Here is an 18,600-nt window from a genome sequence, read left to right on the forward strand (position 1 = left end):
TTTGCTGTATAAGAATATTTGTTTGAAAAATTTGTTGTAAACAACTGCATAAAAACACTCATGCTTATTTTTGAAGGGCCTTCCATAGTATTTTTGTCTTGGGCTTTCCTATTTTTGTAAAGGGGAAGCAGGCAATTATTCTGCCACATTATCCACACATTCTCAATGGAGTTCTGCCTTTCATCAGAAATTATAAAACTTTTAAGCCTGATTTCTTTATAACTTCAACCAGGTTTGCAATCACATTTTTCCAGTGGGTTGAAAAGAGACCAAATGACCTTACAAGTATGAATGGAAAAGATATTTCTCCCACAGCATATTTTTTTCATTGCTCTGGTAATCATAATATCTTCTTTTTAAAAATTAACTAGGAAAAATGTAAGATCTACCAGAAGCTTTAAAAATAATATTTAAAAAATATCAAACCCATTCTTGGAGTAAGATTCCTGAATGGACATTTCCTCCTACAAGATTAAGACGACAACTTCTCCCTAGAAGAGTTGAGAATGAGACACTGGTGAGGTTAATTTGTCATAAAATAGATTTGTAGCTCAATAATAATTATTTTTGATTAAATTTAAAATGAATAAGTAGGCCTTCTTAAAACATATCTTGTACTTATACTCATTTAACTTGTTGAGCTACTGAAGATGTTACTCTTGACTTTGGGGAAAATGCTAGTATCTGTAAGGGTACTTAAAGTTTTTATTAATGATGGATCTCAATAAAATTAAGTTTCCTTTAATAGGGAGAAAATGTGACCTAATTTTAGATCATTTTTCATCTATGGCATTTTTAGCACACAAGTACTATACATTATAGATGAGGGTTTTCTAGGACAAAGTTATAGTCACATTTGGCAGATATCCCATTTTAACAGGGTTTTGTTTCTCTAGTTACAACACATTATTTATAAAGTCTATAAATATGAGTAATAAATGTTTCCTCTGGTCCTTGTCCAATAACATTTATTAAATATGACAAAACATCTTAACTGCATACTCTGCAATACTGGAAAGGAGCTTAGATGGGCTGTCTTGAAAACTAGTAGGTGACCCTATCACTGGAAAGCTTCAAAAGATTATGTAATCATTTGTCAGATGAAACATAGAAGAGATTTCTGTTTGTTCACAGGATAGGATGACCTCTTATGTCCCTTTCAATTCTCAGATTCTATGATTCTGTGAAAAGATCATCTGAGTACGCCACAATTCTTTTATTATGTCATCAAGTAATTCCCATAAGAAAAAATCCACCTAGTGAAATCAAACTACTCAGGGAAACAAGAAAAGAAACTCCAATGAGAAAAGAACTGGTAGCTAAGAAGACATAAGAAAGACTTTTTTTGGAGAGGGGAATTTCTGAAAAACCCTCATCTATAATTTCTGCTGTAAGAATGTTCTTAAAATCCTGCCAAATAGAAAGGTAACTTTTGGCAAAATTTTTGTTTTGGAAATAACAATAATATTAACAATAGCTAGCATATATCGCAGCACTTGATTCAAAGAATGTTTTTCAGATATTTAATCTCATCTATTTGATGTAGCTGAGAACACATCTGCAACCTTGCCTCTGAAATTTATTGTTTATATCTTTCCATCATCCTTAGAAGATCCTAGCTGTTTTTATTATATAACAAAATTACATTAGAAAGACACAATGTATAAGTCCTATGGAGTTTATGATGAGATAGGTCTGTATTAGAAAATGTGTGTGAAATGAATAAAATAATCTGAAATGTATTGCTGGAACTTTTCCTAATGTTCTGGGCTCATCTCAGGTGCCTGAATTTTTACAGTTCCTTAGGGACAAGATTCATTCCCTTGTCTTCAGTTCAACTGTCAAGAGAAACTAAAAGTCACCAGGATGTCCAGTGTGACTGGCATTTGAGTGACATCCTGCTATGCAATTTCACATCTAATCAAGTAAGATGGTAGTTCTCACTGGCCTATTGTATCTGAATCTGTTTTTGGATGAACTCCAACTGGCTTGAATTCAACTCTGGAAAATTGTGTGCAGAAGATGGAAAAAATTTGAGCCAGAGTACAAGAGGATAAGATAGTGCAGGAGTGTCTTCCCACAATGTCAAAATAATATCTATTGTAGAAGTTGATTTGCTGTTGATTAGTTCACCAAGTTTTCTCAATTGCTGAAAGGTAATTTTCCACTTTTAGCTGGCCATATGCCAGAATGGATTGGAACTAAGAGGGGATCAGAAAGCCGGACAGAGGTATTTCCACCAAGGGATCTAATCAACCTGGTCTCCTAAATTTGACAAAGCCGAATTGTATATCTATCTCTTTCTTGCCCTGTAATTGCACACCCATTTGAACCCTCTCAGTGCTTTCATTTCTGAAGTTTTTGTTTCTTTAAAGATTGACCTTAGAAGAGATAAGAACAAAAGAATACTAATAGAGGGCCAATATGGTATACCAAATAGAGAACATGGAACTTTGAGTCAGAAGATATGGATTCAAATCCTACCTCATATTCTTAGCAGCTGTGTGACCCAATTTCTCAACTCAACAAAGATTTTATTAAGGGCCTACTGCATACAAGGTACTATGTTATGTGTTGAAACAAAGATTAAAAAAATTAAGTTAGTCCCTGCCCTTAAGGAGTGCAGAGTTTAGTAGGGGGAATGTGATATATACTTGACAAATATGTTAAAAGGTAGGATGTGGTAAAGAGAAAGGAGAAAAACAGAAAATGCTCTTGCTAACAGCTACAGGGAATTTGAGAAATGTTTATGCAAGAAGGAAGTGATTTCCAAATTGAGCTTTGAGGAATGAGGAGGACTTTGCAGTAAAGATCGGGAAGGAGTATAGAATGAAGAATAGGAAGTGTCACATAGAATGTAAGAAATTGCTATTAATCCAGTTACCTGGAATGCTAAGCTCCAAGAGGAAAATAGTGAATTGAGGCTAGAAAGGTTTGTTTGAAGCAGATTATTGAGATATGGAGGGCCTTAAATGCCAGGTTTGTAGTTTATGCAACAGGAAAAGAGTCATTGAAGTTATTTTGCCAATATGAAATATCAAATGTTTTTGTTTTTTACATATTTAAACTTTTAGAGCAGTTTGACTTCTTGGGAAGTGTACTGGAATAGAAACTTAAGTACATGGGCTTCAATTCCTACTCTGTTATTTCCTTGTCTATGTGATCTTGAGCAAGTCCTTTTTGTCAGCTGAAGTTTTATCACCTTTAAAATAGGTACAAGAATTGTTCAAGAATGATCAAAAACATTATGACAATATAAGGTGATATCAAGGCAACCCTTAGATTTATGCCACACAATTGAAGTTTTCCATTGTTCCATTTTAGTCTTTCTTAAGTAGTAGATTGAAATCCTAAATCTGGGGCGGCTAGGTGGCAGTGAATAGAGCACCGGCCTTGGAGTCAGGAGTACCTGGGTTCAAATCTGGTCTCAGACACTTAATAAATACAATTACCTAGCTGTGTGGCCTTGGGCAAGCCACTTAACCTCAATTGTCTTGCAAAAAACTAAAAAAAAAAAATCTGGGAATCTGAGAACTTTTCCAAATTTTCCAAGTCAGAGTTTCTTAAGTCAGGTCCAAGATGTAAACTACAGCTGAGAACAGACACGTATGACTAGTAATATATCTGTCAAGTTGCTCCTCTTGATTAATTTTGAGATTGAACATAAATAGTCCTCTGGAAGTAGAATTGACAAGGCTTGACAAATGATTGACTGTGGGGGTGGAGTGAGAATGAAGGGTTGGAATGTGAACCAAGGTGATCCGAAGGATAGTTGTATCTTCTAAGAAACTTAGGAGAGGTGGATTTAATAGAAAGGGTAATGAGTTTTGTTTTGGACATGTTGAATATGAGGTCTATGAATCATACAGATATATCAAGCAGGAATTTGGAAATGCAGGAATCTAACTCAGAAGATGGACTCACTCCATTGTCTGTAATAAATCTCAAGTCAGTTATTATTTTTTGATTTTTTTTAATTTACCAGTCAATTTTTTCCATTATTGATGACACAAAGATGGTAAATAATGAAATCAGTATTTTTTCCAATCTTGATAGTGTAAATTGTTACTTACCTGAGGCAAGTACGGCAGTTATTTCCAAGATGGTCAATTTATAATATTTAATCAATGTATTTGTTTTATATTTGCAGAGCTTTATATACTTCTCTAAACTTATGCTGGAATTAGTTTGGAAATTTAAATATCCAACAAAGCATAAAGTAAAGCTTTCTTGAAGGCAAAAGACTTTCACTTTTTTGGATCTCTAAAACTTAGCACAATGCAGGCATAAATACTAGTTGACTAAAAACAAATACTTTTACTGATGATCATGGTAAATGTGGTGAGGACTTGAGATTTGATTTACTGTCCTTGTGTGACTGAGTTAATGTTATGAAACTTAAGATTAGAAAAAATGTATACAGTGACTTCATTTTTTTTACTCAAGTTGGATTTAATATTGATCATGTTTAGGAAATCAATGTATATTTGATTCCATAGGGAGAAGTCAATAACTTTAAATCAATTCAGAGAATATCTCATTTTCCTAATTCCCACTCTTTCCTCACTCCTGCTTTTTGTGTGGAAATCAGTATTGGTGGAAGGAAATATTAGAATGGCCAGAAAGAAAACTGTCAAATATTTCATTCAGGCAAAGACTACAGAAAACAGTCTTTCCTCATAACACACACAAACACACACACACACACACACACACACACACACACACACACACAGACAAACGTCAATCTGCCTTGAAAAAAAGACTAGCTGCTCTTCCTGATGTTCTTTAAGGTCACTGAAGATGTTTGGGGGGAGTTGGAAGAGAAGGGAGGATTAATATGGAACTAAATTAGTGAGGCATAGGACTACTGGTCTGACCCTTTGTCTCTCCTACCCAGGGTAGGTCAGTCAGGTTCTGATCCAATCTAAGAATATGAGCCTCATATCCAAGTAGAGCCTATATTAAAACATTCTTACTGGTCCAGACTGAATGGCTTCTTGATCTAAAATTCCAAGCCCCAAAAGATTGTTCTTGTGGTAAAACCAGATTTTCTTTGCAATACTAAATTTAAAGAACTTAATTTCTATATACAGCAGTTGAGTGGAAAACATTAGTTAATGATATCAAATATAGAACAACTGGCATAAATGTTCAGAGGGAAATGTAATAATTTATAAAAGGAAAAAATTTTAAGTGAATTTTTCCAAGAATGGCCATGATTAATAGAAAAACAGAATGTCTCGCTGAATATGCATGCACATAACATTATATGTATTTATGTATATATGTTCATAGGTACTTTTTAAAGTAGTGTTATTACAAAAGAGGTATGTCTATCCAGTATCATCTAAGATACAGTAAAGCTTTTTAATTAATTTTTTTCAGGAAGGATATCTTTGCCTTGATAAATATATAGGAATGTATGAAAGTTATGTAAATATATAGGAAAGAAGAAAGCTTTTGCCTGGTAATGGCAGTACCAGCTGACAATAAAAACAGGCAAACAGTATCCAATCCAATCCAACAAGTATTTATAAAACACCTATTGTGCGAGGAATTGCTCATTTAAAACAAAAACAGTCCTTTGCCTCAAGAAGTATGTATTCTACTCAAAAGACATTAAATTTTATTTTATTAAATAGAACCAAAAACAAACACTGTAGAATTATTAAATATTAGGGATGATTCTTTATGTCAAGAATCTTTATTTGAGCTAGGACATCATGTAATTCTTTTTATGTCATGCTGCTAACTACTCCAAATGTAGTAGCTAACTAGAATATAATATACATTTATTAAATGTTTTTTATGTCAAATTGTTAGAGTCTGTGCTTGACCAGACTAAATAGAAATGCTTTTTTTACAATAACACACATAAGGGGCGGCTAGGTGGCCCAGTGGATAAAGCACCGGCCCTGGAGTCAGGAGTACCTGGGTTCAAATCTGGTCTCAGACACTTAATAATTACCTAGCTGTGTGGCCTTGGGCAAACCACTTAACCCCATTTGCCTTGCAAAAACTTAAAAGGGAAAAAAACCCCAAAAAACCCCACACATATATTGGAGCAAAAAGGATAATAATGATCACAACAAAAGGACATTATGACAAAAAAAAGTCTCCTTTCATCCAATATGTGATGCCATCTCTTTTTTGGATATGTCTTCTTAATGCTCATTGAATTTGAGAGTTTCAGTATCTATTATGCTACCTTTCCATTTTTTCTTCTCCAACTTTTATGGCAGCTAGGTGGCACACTGGATATGCTGGCCTTGAAGTCAAGAGGACTTTGAGTTTGAATCTGGCCTCAAGCACTTGACAATTTACTGTGTGACCTTGGGCAAGTCACTTAACCCAGATTGTCTCCCCAGGGCCACCTCCAGTCATCCTGATTCATATCTAGCCACTGGACCCAGATGGCTCTGGAGGAGAAAGTGAGTCTGGTGACTTAGCATAGCACCTCTCACTCAAATCCAATCACATGCTTGTCCTATCCACACCTTCCTAATGTCATGGTCCTCTTTGAGAATGAAGGTATCAACATCATTAACATCATCTACATTCTCTTAGGGAAACAATACTTATCAAATCCCAGAAGGCTCTTGCACCAGTGAGACAGGATCAAGAGATTAAATCAATAGAGGGCAAAATGTTGAGAAATCTGAATTTAGATTATCATTACAGGAAACAGGTGTGTGCCAACTACACATTCAAGTTTACAGTGAGATAAGAATGTTGACCTTCGTGGATACTAGATAAAAGGAACTGGTTTTATAACTGGCAATGAAAGAAGCTTGTTAGGTTATCTTTGGCTCATTTTTTTCTGACTGTTTTATATATAACACATTTTTCTCATTGGTTCTTTGCTTAACATAAAACACCTATCTCAGAAAATTCAAACTCAATCTTGGTCCATTGGATTCCAAATGAAAAGTGGATTAATAACCATTTAACATTTGTTCCTGAGTGCATAGTAGAAGGAATAGAATGCAGATTTATATTCCTTAGGCAGGAATCAGAAGAAATGCTTCAAAAAAATCCAACTGACTAAAGTAAGAACCAAAGGTTTCATTTCAAAATTTGAAATAAAGTCTCAGTTTCTCCAGAAATATTCAAGTTACTAAATTTGTCCCCCTCAATGTATTTCCACACCTTTTGTATTTCCCAATTAATTGCTAATGGGAAATACTATCAAAATCATTTTGAGAAACAGTTGAAGCTATTTTGTAAATTAAATATCACATTTTTGAAACAATATAAAATGTTTTCTAAGAAACTTTTTTTGTTTGTTTTGTTTTGATTCCCTCACTCCCCATCCACCCTGAGCAAAATTTCTTTTAAAAATATAAAGTACGGGGGCGGTTAGGTGGTACCTTGGATAGAGCACGGACCCTGGAGTCAGGAGTACCTGAGTTCAAAGTCGACCTCAGACATTTAATAATTACCTAGCTGTGTGACCTTGGGCAAGCCACTTAACTCCATTGCCTTGCAAAAACCTAAAAATAAAAATAAAAATATAAAGTACATTCAACAAATTTTCTGTTTTATTTTTTTTGGTTGGGTTTTGTGTGAGAAAATTGGTGGAGCAAACCCAAATGAACATATTTGAAGACTGTGTGGCAGAGATGAAAAAAGAGAGAAAACACTGACAGTAAATTAGCATGAAGAATATAATCAAGGCTGCCTGTCCATTCCTTTCATTGCCTTTCTTGAAGGTAGGCTATAATCTGCACTCCCATAATAGCTATTTATGTTGACCACTATATGGTTCATTGTTTATTTCTAGAATAAAATATAGACACCTAGCTAACCAGAAAAATCCCTATATGCTCATTTTAGTCTCTCATTCATTTATAATAAGGACTTAATACATGCTCTTTTCATTCATTCATTCATTCATTTATTCATTCATTCAACATTTGGACTTAATTTATTTTTCCAACAACTTGATGATTGAGCAAATGAATCATTCTTCTTACAGATTATCCCAATGTTCTCTCATGACATGTACCATTTAGAATATGTTTTTCCTTCTCAATTATACCAATTAAAATGCCTAACTGTAGTTAAGACTCAGATAATTTGTCAGTTCCTATAAGGAAGCTTTACTTTATTCTCCATTATTAGTGCTTTCTTCAATCTCCTCAAATTTTCATGGATAGTGCAACTATTTACATTATATCATTTCAAATGAATGCCAGTTCCTTGAAGGTAGAGCCTGTTTTTCAATTTTTTAGTGTATCCTTAGAGCCCCTGTGATAGACACTAAATTAATGCCTGCTAATCAAGATTAGCTTGATTGTCTAATTCTAAAACTTTATTTCTCAGTAATACAATCATTGAAGTTATAGAACATTTAAACAACTCTCTAAAATGGGGGAAAATAAAGCCATTTATGTCAGACCAGGAGGAGGAGGAACTCCATTTAATTATTAAGTACAGATATGGTATGTGGGAAACATTGTCAAGACTGAAAAAACATTCTGTATGCAATTCTATTTATTTATATTGCATATCCATTATAGAACTGTATTAATGTGCTACACTTAGAATGGGCCTGTCTTTTTCTTGAATTAAGCTCTTGAGAAAATGGAAATAGGAAATCTGAGTCTTCTCTCCTCTGGAACTCAGCTCTCATTAACTCAAAGTTAAAAGCTTGGGTTTTGAGTGCTTCAGAGAAACATAGAAGTTTAATATGACCTGCTCCAAAGAAGATTGATTATTGGCAGGTGAAGGGGTAGCTTTAAATTTAAATAGACATTGGTTCTATTAACATAACTGTGATTTGGGCAGTTTAACTATAATGAAATGAAATTGAAGATAATTTTTAAAAGTCTGAAAATATTATACATAGGTGCATAATACTAAATTAAGTAATCAATCAAATTTTTTGATGTAATTAACTCATACTTGCTGGAGCTCTAGGATAGCTAATATCCTTCAACATCCTTTCAACCTTACTTGAAAATATAGCAGATATGACTTATGAGTCATAACAAAAATCATGAACTTGGTCTCTATTTAAGTAGTGACATACTTAAACTGATGAATCTTAATTTTATAGTTTGGTGAGATAAAAAACTTTAATTGTACAGTGAAAAAAACTGGCCAAGGGGTGAAAAAAAAGATTAGCTATTAGGTGATTAATTTAACTTAGGAATATTTTCCTATTGTTTTTTCGTTAAGAAATGAAATAATTCTTTTGCAAATGCTTAAATTCATTTGTTTAAATGTATCCCATGCATATGACAAGGTCCAGTGCTAATCTAGGTGCTGCAAATAATTAAAACAGTCCCTGCTTATGTTCTACTGGATATGAATGTTTTGGTTTACCAATTAACTCTTGAAAGAGACTAGTTCTAGTATTCCTTAGAAGGAACCCAAACCACATTTTAATAATCTCTAGCATCATATTTTATGACAGAAAAGGAGCAAGTAGTCTAAACTCCATTTTATAGGAAGAAAAAAATGAGTCAATGCAGGCCAGGTCACAATCCATAACAGCATCAAGAGGCTAAGATATAGCTTCCCAAGGTCATATGACAGGAGGGCCCAAATAAAACTGTTTACATTTATATGAAAGAGATATATACACCTAGAGAATTATACCCAGTCTAAGGTTTCTCCAGCCAAACTTTAAATTAAACTCATAAAATCCTGCTAAAATATCACAGGCAGTATAGCACTGTGGAAACAACACTTGATTTGGGGTCAGAGTTTGAAACTTGGCTATTTCATTTAGTACTTATATGACTTTAGGCAATTCACTTCACCTCAGTCACTTTACTTTTTCTGGCTACAGGTTCCTCATCTATAAAATAAGATGAGCTATAAGATTCCTTTCAACTCTAAATTTAGCTTCCAGTTGTCCACTCAAAGCATTATTTCCAGTAAATTGCCTTAGTATTTGCTGATTGTCTTTTGTCCTCCTTCTCTGTAATCAATTAATAATTTAGATTGGGGTATATTTGTATTTAATTAAGGATTTTGTTTTTGAGGATTAGAAATATGTATTATGATCTCATGAACAGAGGGAAACTCTCCAGCAAACTTTCTAGGTCTGCAATCATTTTGTAACTTACAGTCTTAAAGAGCTGTCTAGGGTGCTGAGCCAGTAGATTACAGAGGAGATACTTGAACCCAAATCTGATTCTTAGACCAGCTATATTTCTTCTGGGCTATGTTGTCTCTTATGCTAATATATTATAAATCATTCATCATCATCATCATTATTGTTTATATTGGGTCTTTTCACTAAAAGGTTCATGAAAACCATGTCAAACCTTTCAATCTTATCTTATACTGGTCCTCTTGATGTGCTTTGTACTTCAGCCAAGGTAGACTACTGAGTCTCTCCAAAGTCCCTTCAGAATTGTTTACCTCCATGCCTTTGCTTATGCTATTCCCTTAACATGCTTTTCATCCCTCCTTGACCTGTTTCTATTTTACACATCCTTTTTAGAGTCCCACTCTAACATCCCTGGTTCTGAGATACTACTTAATCCCCTAATATCTAATAACCTTTTCCCCATCAGACCCAAAAGAGCATTTAGTCTTCTTGTGTTGTTGTTATTGTTTTTGTTTAGTCATGGATGACTCTTCAAAATCCTGTGGACCAAAGCACAAAAATACACTACTGTCCATGGGGTTTTCTTGATAAGGATACTAAAATGGTTTGCCATTTCCTTTTCTAGTGGATTAAAGCAGAGTTTGAATGACTTGCTTAGAGTCACATAGCTTGTATATATCTGAGACTAGATTTGAACTCAGACATTTTTGACTCTAGGCTCAGTGCTCTATCCACTGAACCAACTAGCTTACTTACTGAAATAAAATTGTGCTTTGAAAGTTCCTCAAAAATACAGCTCACAACCAATCTATTGTGGTCCATCCTTTGTGACTCTTTCATTTTATCCTGTAGGTTTGTCACAGGTCTACTCAACATGCTGGAGGTCTTCCTTTATTCTGGACATTGTGAGGATACTAGTGGTATGACTGGAATCTACTTATTATTTCTAGTCCTCACCATGTGATCAGGTTCATTTTTTCTTCCTATCATACATGTGATCAGGTTCATTATTTCTTCCTATCATACAGTTCTTTGATGACATCTTTTCCTCCTGTTCATCTTCAAAGTTCCTCTTTGATTAAATAATGCATCTAGCTCACACACATGATGCTTTTTTCCTAGTCCTCCTATATTATTTTGCATCATAATTGTTTCTGAATTTGTAATTTTCCCACATCCTTTTTAGTGTAAGTTCCATGAAAGCCAAGTACATGTCTTGACTAAATTTTCTGTCTCACCCTTGCTCTTCAAAGAGCAAAAACTTCAAAGATATTTGTTTATTGATTAATATGCAATAAAATTCAAAAGTATGTGTGTGTGTGTATGTATGTATAACAGAGAAAAGTAAGTAGAAGTGAAGACCTAAGAAAAACAAGTAGAAGTGAAGACCTATGGCTATTAGAAAATAGCCAAAATCAGAGTTAAACTGTCAACTTCACAAATACTTTCAACTAATTGACTCTGCACTTAAGAATAAATGAAAACTTGTGATATTTATTTATAAGGAATTGTTCATATTAAAAATTGTATTTGTAACAAGGAAATATAAATGTGGTGTACTGGAAAGGGAGCTGGATTTGGAGTCAGAGAACTTGGGTTTAAGTTCTAGATCTGCCATATACTATCTCTTATGACTTTTGAAAATCTCAACCACAGTACTTTATTTGTAAAAGGAATAGATATCCTCAAAGTTTTCACCTCTAGATCTGCCATCTTGGGATTCTAGGAGCTCTAGGAGAAGTAATGTTATTAAAAGATCTTCTCACCATAAGGTTATGCTATGGACAAATCCTCCATCAAAATGACCTTTCCCCTTAGCTTCAAACTATTTGCAGTTGACTGATTTTGGACTAGAACAGATGCAGGAGGATGACTCAAGGTGGGCTAGGCTAAGATGCATCTTTTTGATCTTTACCATCAAACTTAGAATAAAAATGGAAGCAAATCAGGCCCAAAGGGCATTCCTTTGGATGTGGACTCCAGGGTATTTGGTGCTTTGTTAAAAAAAAATTACAATACTTCATTCAGCTGTTTTTCTGGTAATGTTTTGTCACAGATAAAAGATTAGATGGTTAAAGGTGAGTGCAATGGTAGGGACTAGGCAAGAGTTAAAGTTGATTAAAAAAACACAACTTTTCTTCAAATATAGTTTGAATGGGAAGGATGGTCAAGGGAAGGGTAGTTTAGGCCTCTTATTTGTCTAAATGGTATCTTGTCTTACCAATTACTTCTGAAAGCTTGACCTGACTCTCCACCATGTTTTCCAAAGTTATTATTTCTATTTAAAAAGTGTGCAGGAGAGGAAGGAAGGGAGCCACATGACCCTCCTGTGAATAAAATCTCCCACTGAGTGCCCACTGATCTGTTCCTTTGTTCCATCCCAGCACTGGGGCTGAGCTCCTGCTCTCTATTAACCTTTGGTGCAGGGCCGGGTGCTCTCTTTCTCTCAGGGAAGTTTACTCAACTGTCACCATACTATCTATTAATCCATTAACTCAGTTGCCCCAAATCCCCAAATACTAAAATAAGTTGACTTTTTTAGGGTCTGAGGAAGATTGGACAAAGGGGAAATGAAAGATGCACAGAAATGATGAAATTTTATGATTGATATTAATTGGGTTAATGCTTTCATTCATTTTGGTGTTTTTTCAATGCCCACTGATGCTTTGAAATCTGACTCCTGAGAGGAGAAGGACATGCCATTTCTAATTGTCTGTGGGAAGAGGAGATGGCAAGGATAGATGAGTTTTAAAGAGAGCATCCTCAAACCTCATTTTAGATAATAATTTAAATTTAAAATTCTTCCCAATAAAGCTATTACCAAAGATGTCAAGAAAATAAAATGGATGAGTTTTGCCTTTTTTGCCCTTTTTATCCAGAGATAGAGATGCTAATGAGCTCAAGTGAAATGGTTTTATATTAGGTAATTGAAGAAGGAAAGTTTCTAAATTGAATAACTCATTCAACAAGTGCAATTAAATACTTCATATAAGTATAGGACTAAGCTAGGCCACTTTCTGTCCTCAAGGAGTTTATAATCTAGACAAAGAAACAAGAAAAGTCTCTACACACACACACACACACACACACACACACACACAACACAGACATATACAAAGAACACATACACACAGACAAATAACATAAAGCAAAGGAGAAAAGTTTATGATTGTGTATAGAGGATAAAATCTAGGAGTGCAGAGCACAACTGCAGGCATGGAAGAGATAGGGTAGGTTTCATGGTGAAAGTGAGATTGGACTTTAGGTGTTAGTGTTTACAAAAGAAGAGAAAAGGGAAAGAGCAGATGTGGAGAGAGTGTGGGGGAGGGGGAGGGACTGCATCAACAAGACTCTTGGAGGCAGGGCATTGAGTAAACCAGTCTGTCTGGAGCAAAGGACCCCTGAGTTAGAGATAGGGTTTCAAAGGAGAGATTTGTTACTAGATTGTGAAAGGCCTTGAGGGTCAGGCTAAGAAGGTTGGACTTCACTTTATAGGTAATAGAGAACCACTGAGAGTTTCTGAGCAGGAGAATAATAAGATAAAAGTGGAATGTGTTAAGATTATTTTGGCATCTGTTTGCAGGATGGTTTGGAAGGAAAAAAGTGAAGGCTGAGAGACTGAGTAGGATATCAAATCAATCTATGAATGAAGTCCATCTTGAAAAGATGGGAAAGGATGGTAATAGGAAGAGAAAAGGAAGAGATAAAAGTGAGAAACACTAAAATGAAAGGGTTAACAGGTTTTTTAAAGACTGGGCTATGGAAAGGGAGAAAAAAGATAATTTACCATAAATAATAGAGATTTGTCTGAAAGTCTTTTAAGTATAACAGAAACTTTTGGATATAATCTTTTTTCCAAAATACCTTCTTAGAAATGATCATATATGTCAAGTCACAAACTCTTCTTGGGTCTCAGTTTTTCAGATCTATAAAAATGAGAAAGGGGAGACTGGATGACCTCTGAGAGCCTTTCCAATTCAATTCAAGAATCCTAAGAACTAGTAGAATAGAATTCCTATATAATGAACTTTGAAGGCATTTATTCCCAATTAATTTCTTAAAAAGTGAATGCTGTTTTAGAGTATATATAGAATTCTTTCCATATCAAGACTAGTGAATGTTGCTTCTAACTCTACTCCTCAAGACTACAGTAATTTGTCTCATGCCTGAATAAAATTTAAGTAACATTTAGTAAGAATCATTACAGTCCTGCAATAGTTTCTGCATCTTCCACATGGGACTTCCTGTGAATAAAGCCAACAACATAGATAATAGGAACCAAAGTTTTACACTCTGTGTTATTAAAATAACTTTTCTGCCTCCAATATGAAAGTGGAAAAGGACTAATCCCTGTCAAGCCACAAACTGGTACATAATTAAATCAAGGAACCCTTCCCCCCTCCTCAGTTCTCATTCAGATCAATATTTTGTTTCATGAGTTTGGCAAATTTATATGCTATCATTTATGCTATTTTATCTGAAAATGGATAAAAGCAATTATCTTCCAAAATCACATATCTGCTCAGAGATAACCAGGAAAGAACCATCCAGTTTCTATCATGAGCTTCATGAGTTCTTCATGAACTTCACAACAGATGATCAATAGCTTAGAGATAGCTCAGAATGTTTTACTATACTGTTCAAGTGAAATCTGAATTCATCATAAACAATAAACTAAAACTTTAGGAAAGTTTTCATCAAGTTTTCAAATTTCTGTACAGGGAGCAGAGTACAGTGGATTGTAAGGAATTCAGAACTACCTAGATTCAAATGCCATCTCAAATACTGTGACCCATAGAGAAGTCACTTAACATCTCAGAGCTTCATTTTCCTTGTCTGCAAAAGAGGGATCATAATTTCTCTAGTAATTTGTCTCATAGGGTTGTTATGAAGCTAATGAGATAAAGTGCTTTTTTCCCCCCTTCAAATTTTAAAGTAGTATGTTAACATCTTTGTTATTTCTACCTACATAATACCTCACCTAGATCCAGGCATTAAATTATCAGTATGTATCAGGATATAACAATGGTAGGGACTCAGATGTTTTCCCATCAAATTATTGTTACCTTGGCTAAGAGGGACATTGTGAGAGAAGGAACACTTCTACGGCTGTTAAGATGCTGATGGGAACTCATGTGTGTGTGTGTGTGTGTGTGTGTGTTGTCAGCACAAGTGCAGTCAGGAAGAAACCAAATGTCAAATTGAGGTATGCAGAAGTCACCATAAATATGTCTCTGAATGTTTACCATCTGGAAGAGCAGATTTATACTTTGACCAGAAGCTGGATTACCCTATAGGCATTATCTTTGGAACTGATCCCCTTTTTACATTGAAGAGACAGTCTTTTCCAATTAATTTAGATAAGACCATCCTGTGGGGGGGAAAAAGTAAAACAAATAAATTGACAACAACCTGCCTTTTCAAGGTGTGAATTAATGTTTCTCAATGTTCCCTCTTTCCTTCTTAAGCTTGTTATTATTATTTTAGTTCTACTTAATGCAAAGAGCTTGTAAAAAGGCAATCTTGTGATGAGCAGAGGGCCTTTTTGCTTTGTATAGTTTTCACTCAAATTCCTCTGACAGTATGTTATCTAGATTTGAATGTAATCAAACATTATCTACTGGGAAGAACAGATTGGCCTTGGGGAACTTCACTTTTTTCCTTCAATTTTGTTATTGCTCTAAATAATGCCAAGTTCCTAATAAACAAATAAATGATTCCTGTCCAGTAACTCATTGTATTTTAAAAACTGACAATAAAAGAGAGTTGTATAATATTTTTAATTTTTATTTTTAAATCTCCTGTTCTAGTGTAAAGCCAAAATGGAATAGCTAGAATTCCAAAGAAGTTCTGCCTCTGAACTTTAATCTCATTTTGGTTATGTAATATTATTAGAATTTGTTAAATATTCTATTAGAAATAACTACATGATCATTTGTAAGAACATTTTCTCATCAAAGATTAGATAATATGATCTGAGAACTAGCTCTAAAATAGTCAGTCAAGTACCAAGTTATTTTTTCTTCTTTTTTTTAAAGCAAAGAATAACTTGGTCCAAGTACCAAAATAGAGGTGGATCTTGAAACATAGTTTTATAGGTACCTTTATAAAGTCTAATGCCAAAATCACAAAGCACTGGCAATAAATCCTGTTATTCAACCTACCAAACAGCTCTTATTTCAGAATGGATTATATACAGTATTATTTATAGAATCTCTCACCTGCAAAGGGGTGAAGACAGTGTTAGGTTTCTCTTGCAAGCAGACCAACAATTAATGATCATCACAGGAATAATTGAGAATTAATGAATATTTGAAAGGCAAGTAAAGAGTTGTAAAAAAATTAGAAACTTATTCCTTATGTTTTTTGAATTAAAAAAACCCAACACCTCAGTACCTGTTTAAAGAAAGCAACTCTTTTAGTAAACCTTGTTATAAAGTATATAAAACACCAAGTTTGTGAGGTTTTCTTTTATTTAATTCCATATATATATATATATGTGTGTATTTTTTTTTTTGGACAGCATAAATGGAGACAACAAACTGAACACCCTAAGCACCAGGTATTTGCAATGGGAAAATGATAATTAAGACTCCCCTTAGATCCAAGGCCGGAAAATCTATTTCCATTTAATTAACACTTCAGATAGCCCGTTTTAAACCAATAAATGTAGTGACTTTAATGACCCATTACAGTGATGCTACTTTAGTTTTCAATGACTTGTAAAACTTTCACAAACAGATCTGCAAATGAATTACATCCATCTGCTCCTCTGCAGCTGCGAGGGAGGGCTTGGTTCAATCGTATTTTGCTACTTCCTCCTTTCCTGGTGCTCTTTGAATTCTAAAAATGTAGTTTTTTTACCAGTCTATCTACCCCCACCTTTCCCCCCACCCACAGTCAGTCAGAAGCCCAGCCCGCGCTCTCTCAAAAGGAGTCCTCACACTTTACAGTCACCTCCAAATTACTTTAAAAACATTATGGTTTGTTCCGTGATGAGTCAGACAGAATCCCCACTGCATAAATCAGCCCAGAAAGCATCTCCATCCCTGCCAGGAGTGCTGTGGTGGAGTGTTACTAGAATCTTCATACGCAATGTTGCAAGTACAACTTTAAAAGTGATTTGAGCCCTCCTTCTGCAAAGAGAGGACAAACGTTCTGTTGGCCATCTCTACACTTTTCTCGGCGGTGGCTAACGCCTTTGGGGTCCTAGGAAGGGACCACTGGGAAGTTAAAGCCCTGCTCCCCAAACACATTTTCTATCTTACACATATTCTATCCTACACCTTCCGAAGCACGGCATTAGGAGCGTTAGCGCTCTAAAGACAGCCACGCTTCTAGCTCCACTCTCTGTTATCTGTCAGCCATACAATAGCAGCATTGATAAGACCATAGCAACTGGCTTGACAAGTGTGCTGCGCTAGCATTCCATTCAAAACTATGCTGGGGGAAAAAAGCTTCCGATAGCTTTTACTTTACCTGAACAAACTGCTTTTCTTGGAGCTGCTGGAAATGAATTCCTCGCCTTCTTCCCCAAACTAGAGTTCTATTGCTTGCAACTCACACTTGGAGAAGACCACACAGCTCCAGCAAGGCAGTCTTCCTTCTCTTAATCCCCACTCGAATGTGATGACACACACTAACCCCAACCATCTGTTGAAACACGTCCTCAAGCACTCGGCACAGTGGTGTGTCAAGACAGGCTGCCCAATCCAATTGCTGGGGCTGGATGTCTCTTAAGGATTGGAGGCTGAGACCAGGACAGAAACTATAGGTCTGAGAACTCTCAGCAAAGTAACCTGAGATTTGGAGAGAGAAAGGAGGGCTATAAAAAGAGTAGAAGTGGGAGGTGCTAAAGAGAAGGTAGAGGGAGTGAATTATTCTGGTGACCAGTTGTGTTACTTTTCACAACTCCTTATATTCCCAAGGGACCACTGGGTCCCTGAATAGGATGCACAGAAACAGGAGAAAACCCCTAGCAATCTTTTATCGCTGGTCTATTTGGGGCAATCTCCTCAGTGAGACATTTTTTTTTTCCTGAAAGAGATAAAAGATTCTTCTGGACATACTGATAAAGCTAATGTAGAAGTCATCTGCCCTGAAATGTGACATCTGTATTTTGAAATCCAAACCCCTACCTTCCTCTGATTAACTTGGGGCTGCCTCTAACATTCCTGCGAGAAAAAGAGGTGGAGGGATACGGGGGGGGGGGGGGGCAAGTGGGCTAAAAACCCAAATCTTTATTACTACATATATGTCTATACTGTTAATCACCGAATGTGCTTCCCAAATAGTAAATGAGCATCATTTTCATTTCTACATATTCAAAATAGTATCTTTTTGACTCTTGCAGATAAAGGCTGCTTTTTATCATTTACTTCTTTCACAGACATCTCTTTGTAAAAAGCTTTTTTTGCTCCAAAGAGTGCTGGGCTCACTCTGTGATTGATTATTTTTATTGGCTTCCAGCTAATTGCACTTATAATGCCCGTATAGTTCAAACAGCTCATTAACAATTTCTCTTTGAAATG

At 35.2% G+C, this 18,600-nt stretch overlaps 1 protein-coding gene across 2 annotated transcripts in view; it reads right to left on the minus strand.

Annotated features, from left to right (window-relative positions):
- SULF1 (sulfatase 1) overlaps positions 1-17,849 on the minus strand; it is a 207,148-nt gene extending 189,299 nt beyond the window's left edge. Inside the window, exon 1 of one of the 2 annotated variants that reach the window (XM_074202298.1) lies at positions 17,549-17,849. The gene's annotated coding sequence lies outside the window, so the exon portion shown is untranslated. Of the gene's footprint in view, positions 1-426; positions 16,087-17,548 lie in introns of those variants that run through there. The other variant, XM_074202300.1, reaches the window with a different exon arrangement.
- Between the last annotated feature and the right edge of the window lie 751 nt (positions 17,850-18,600).

Source organism: Macrotis lagotis, chromosome X, assembly GCF_037893015.1.
Source record: "Macrotis lagotis isolate mMagLag1 chromosome X, bilby.v1.9.chrom.fasta, whole genome shotgun sequence".
NCBI lineage: Eukaryota > Metazoa > Chordata > Mammalia > Peramelemorphia > Peramelidae > Macrotis > Macrotis lagotis.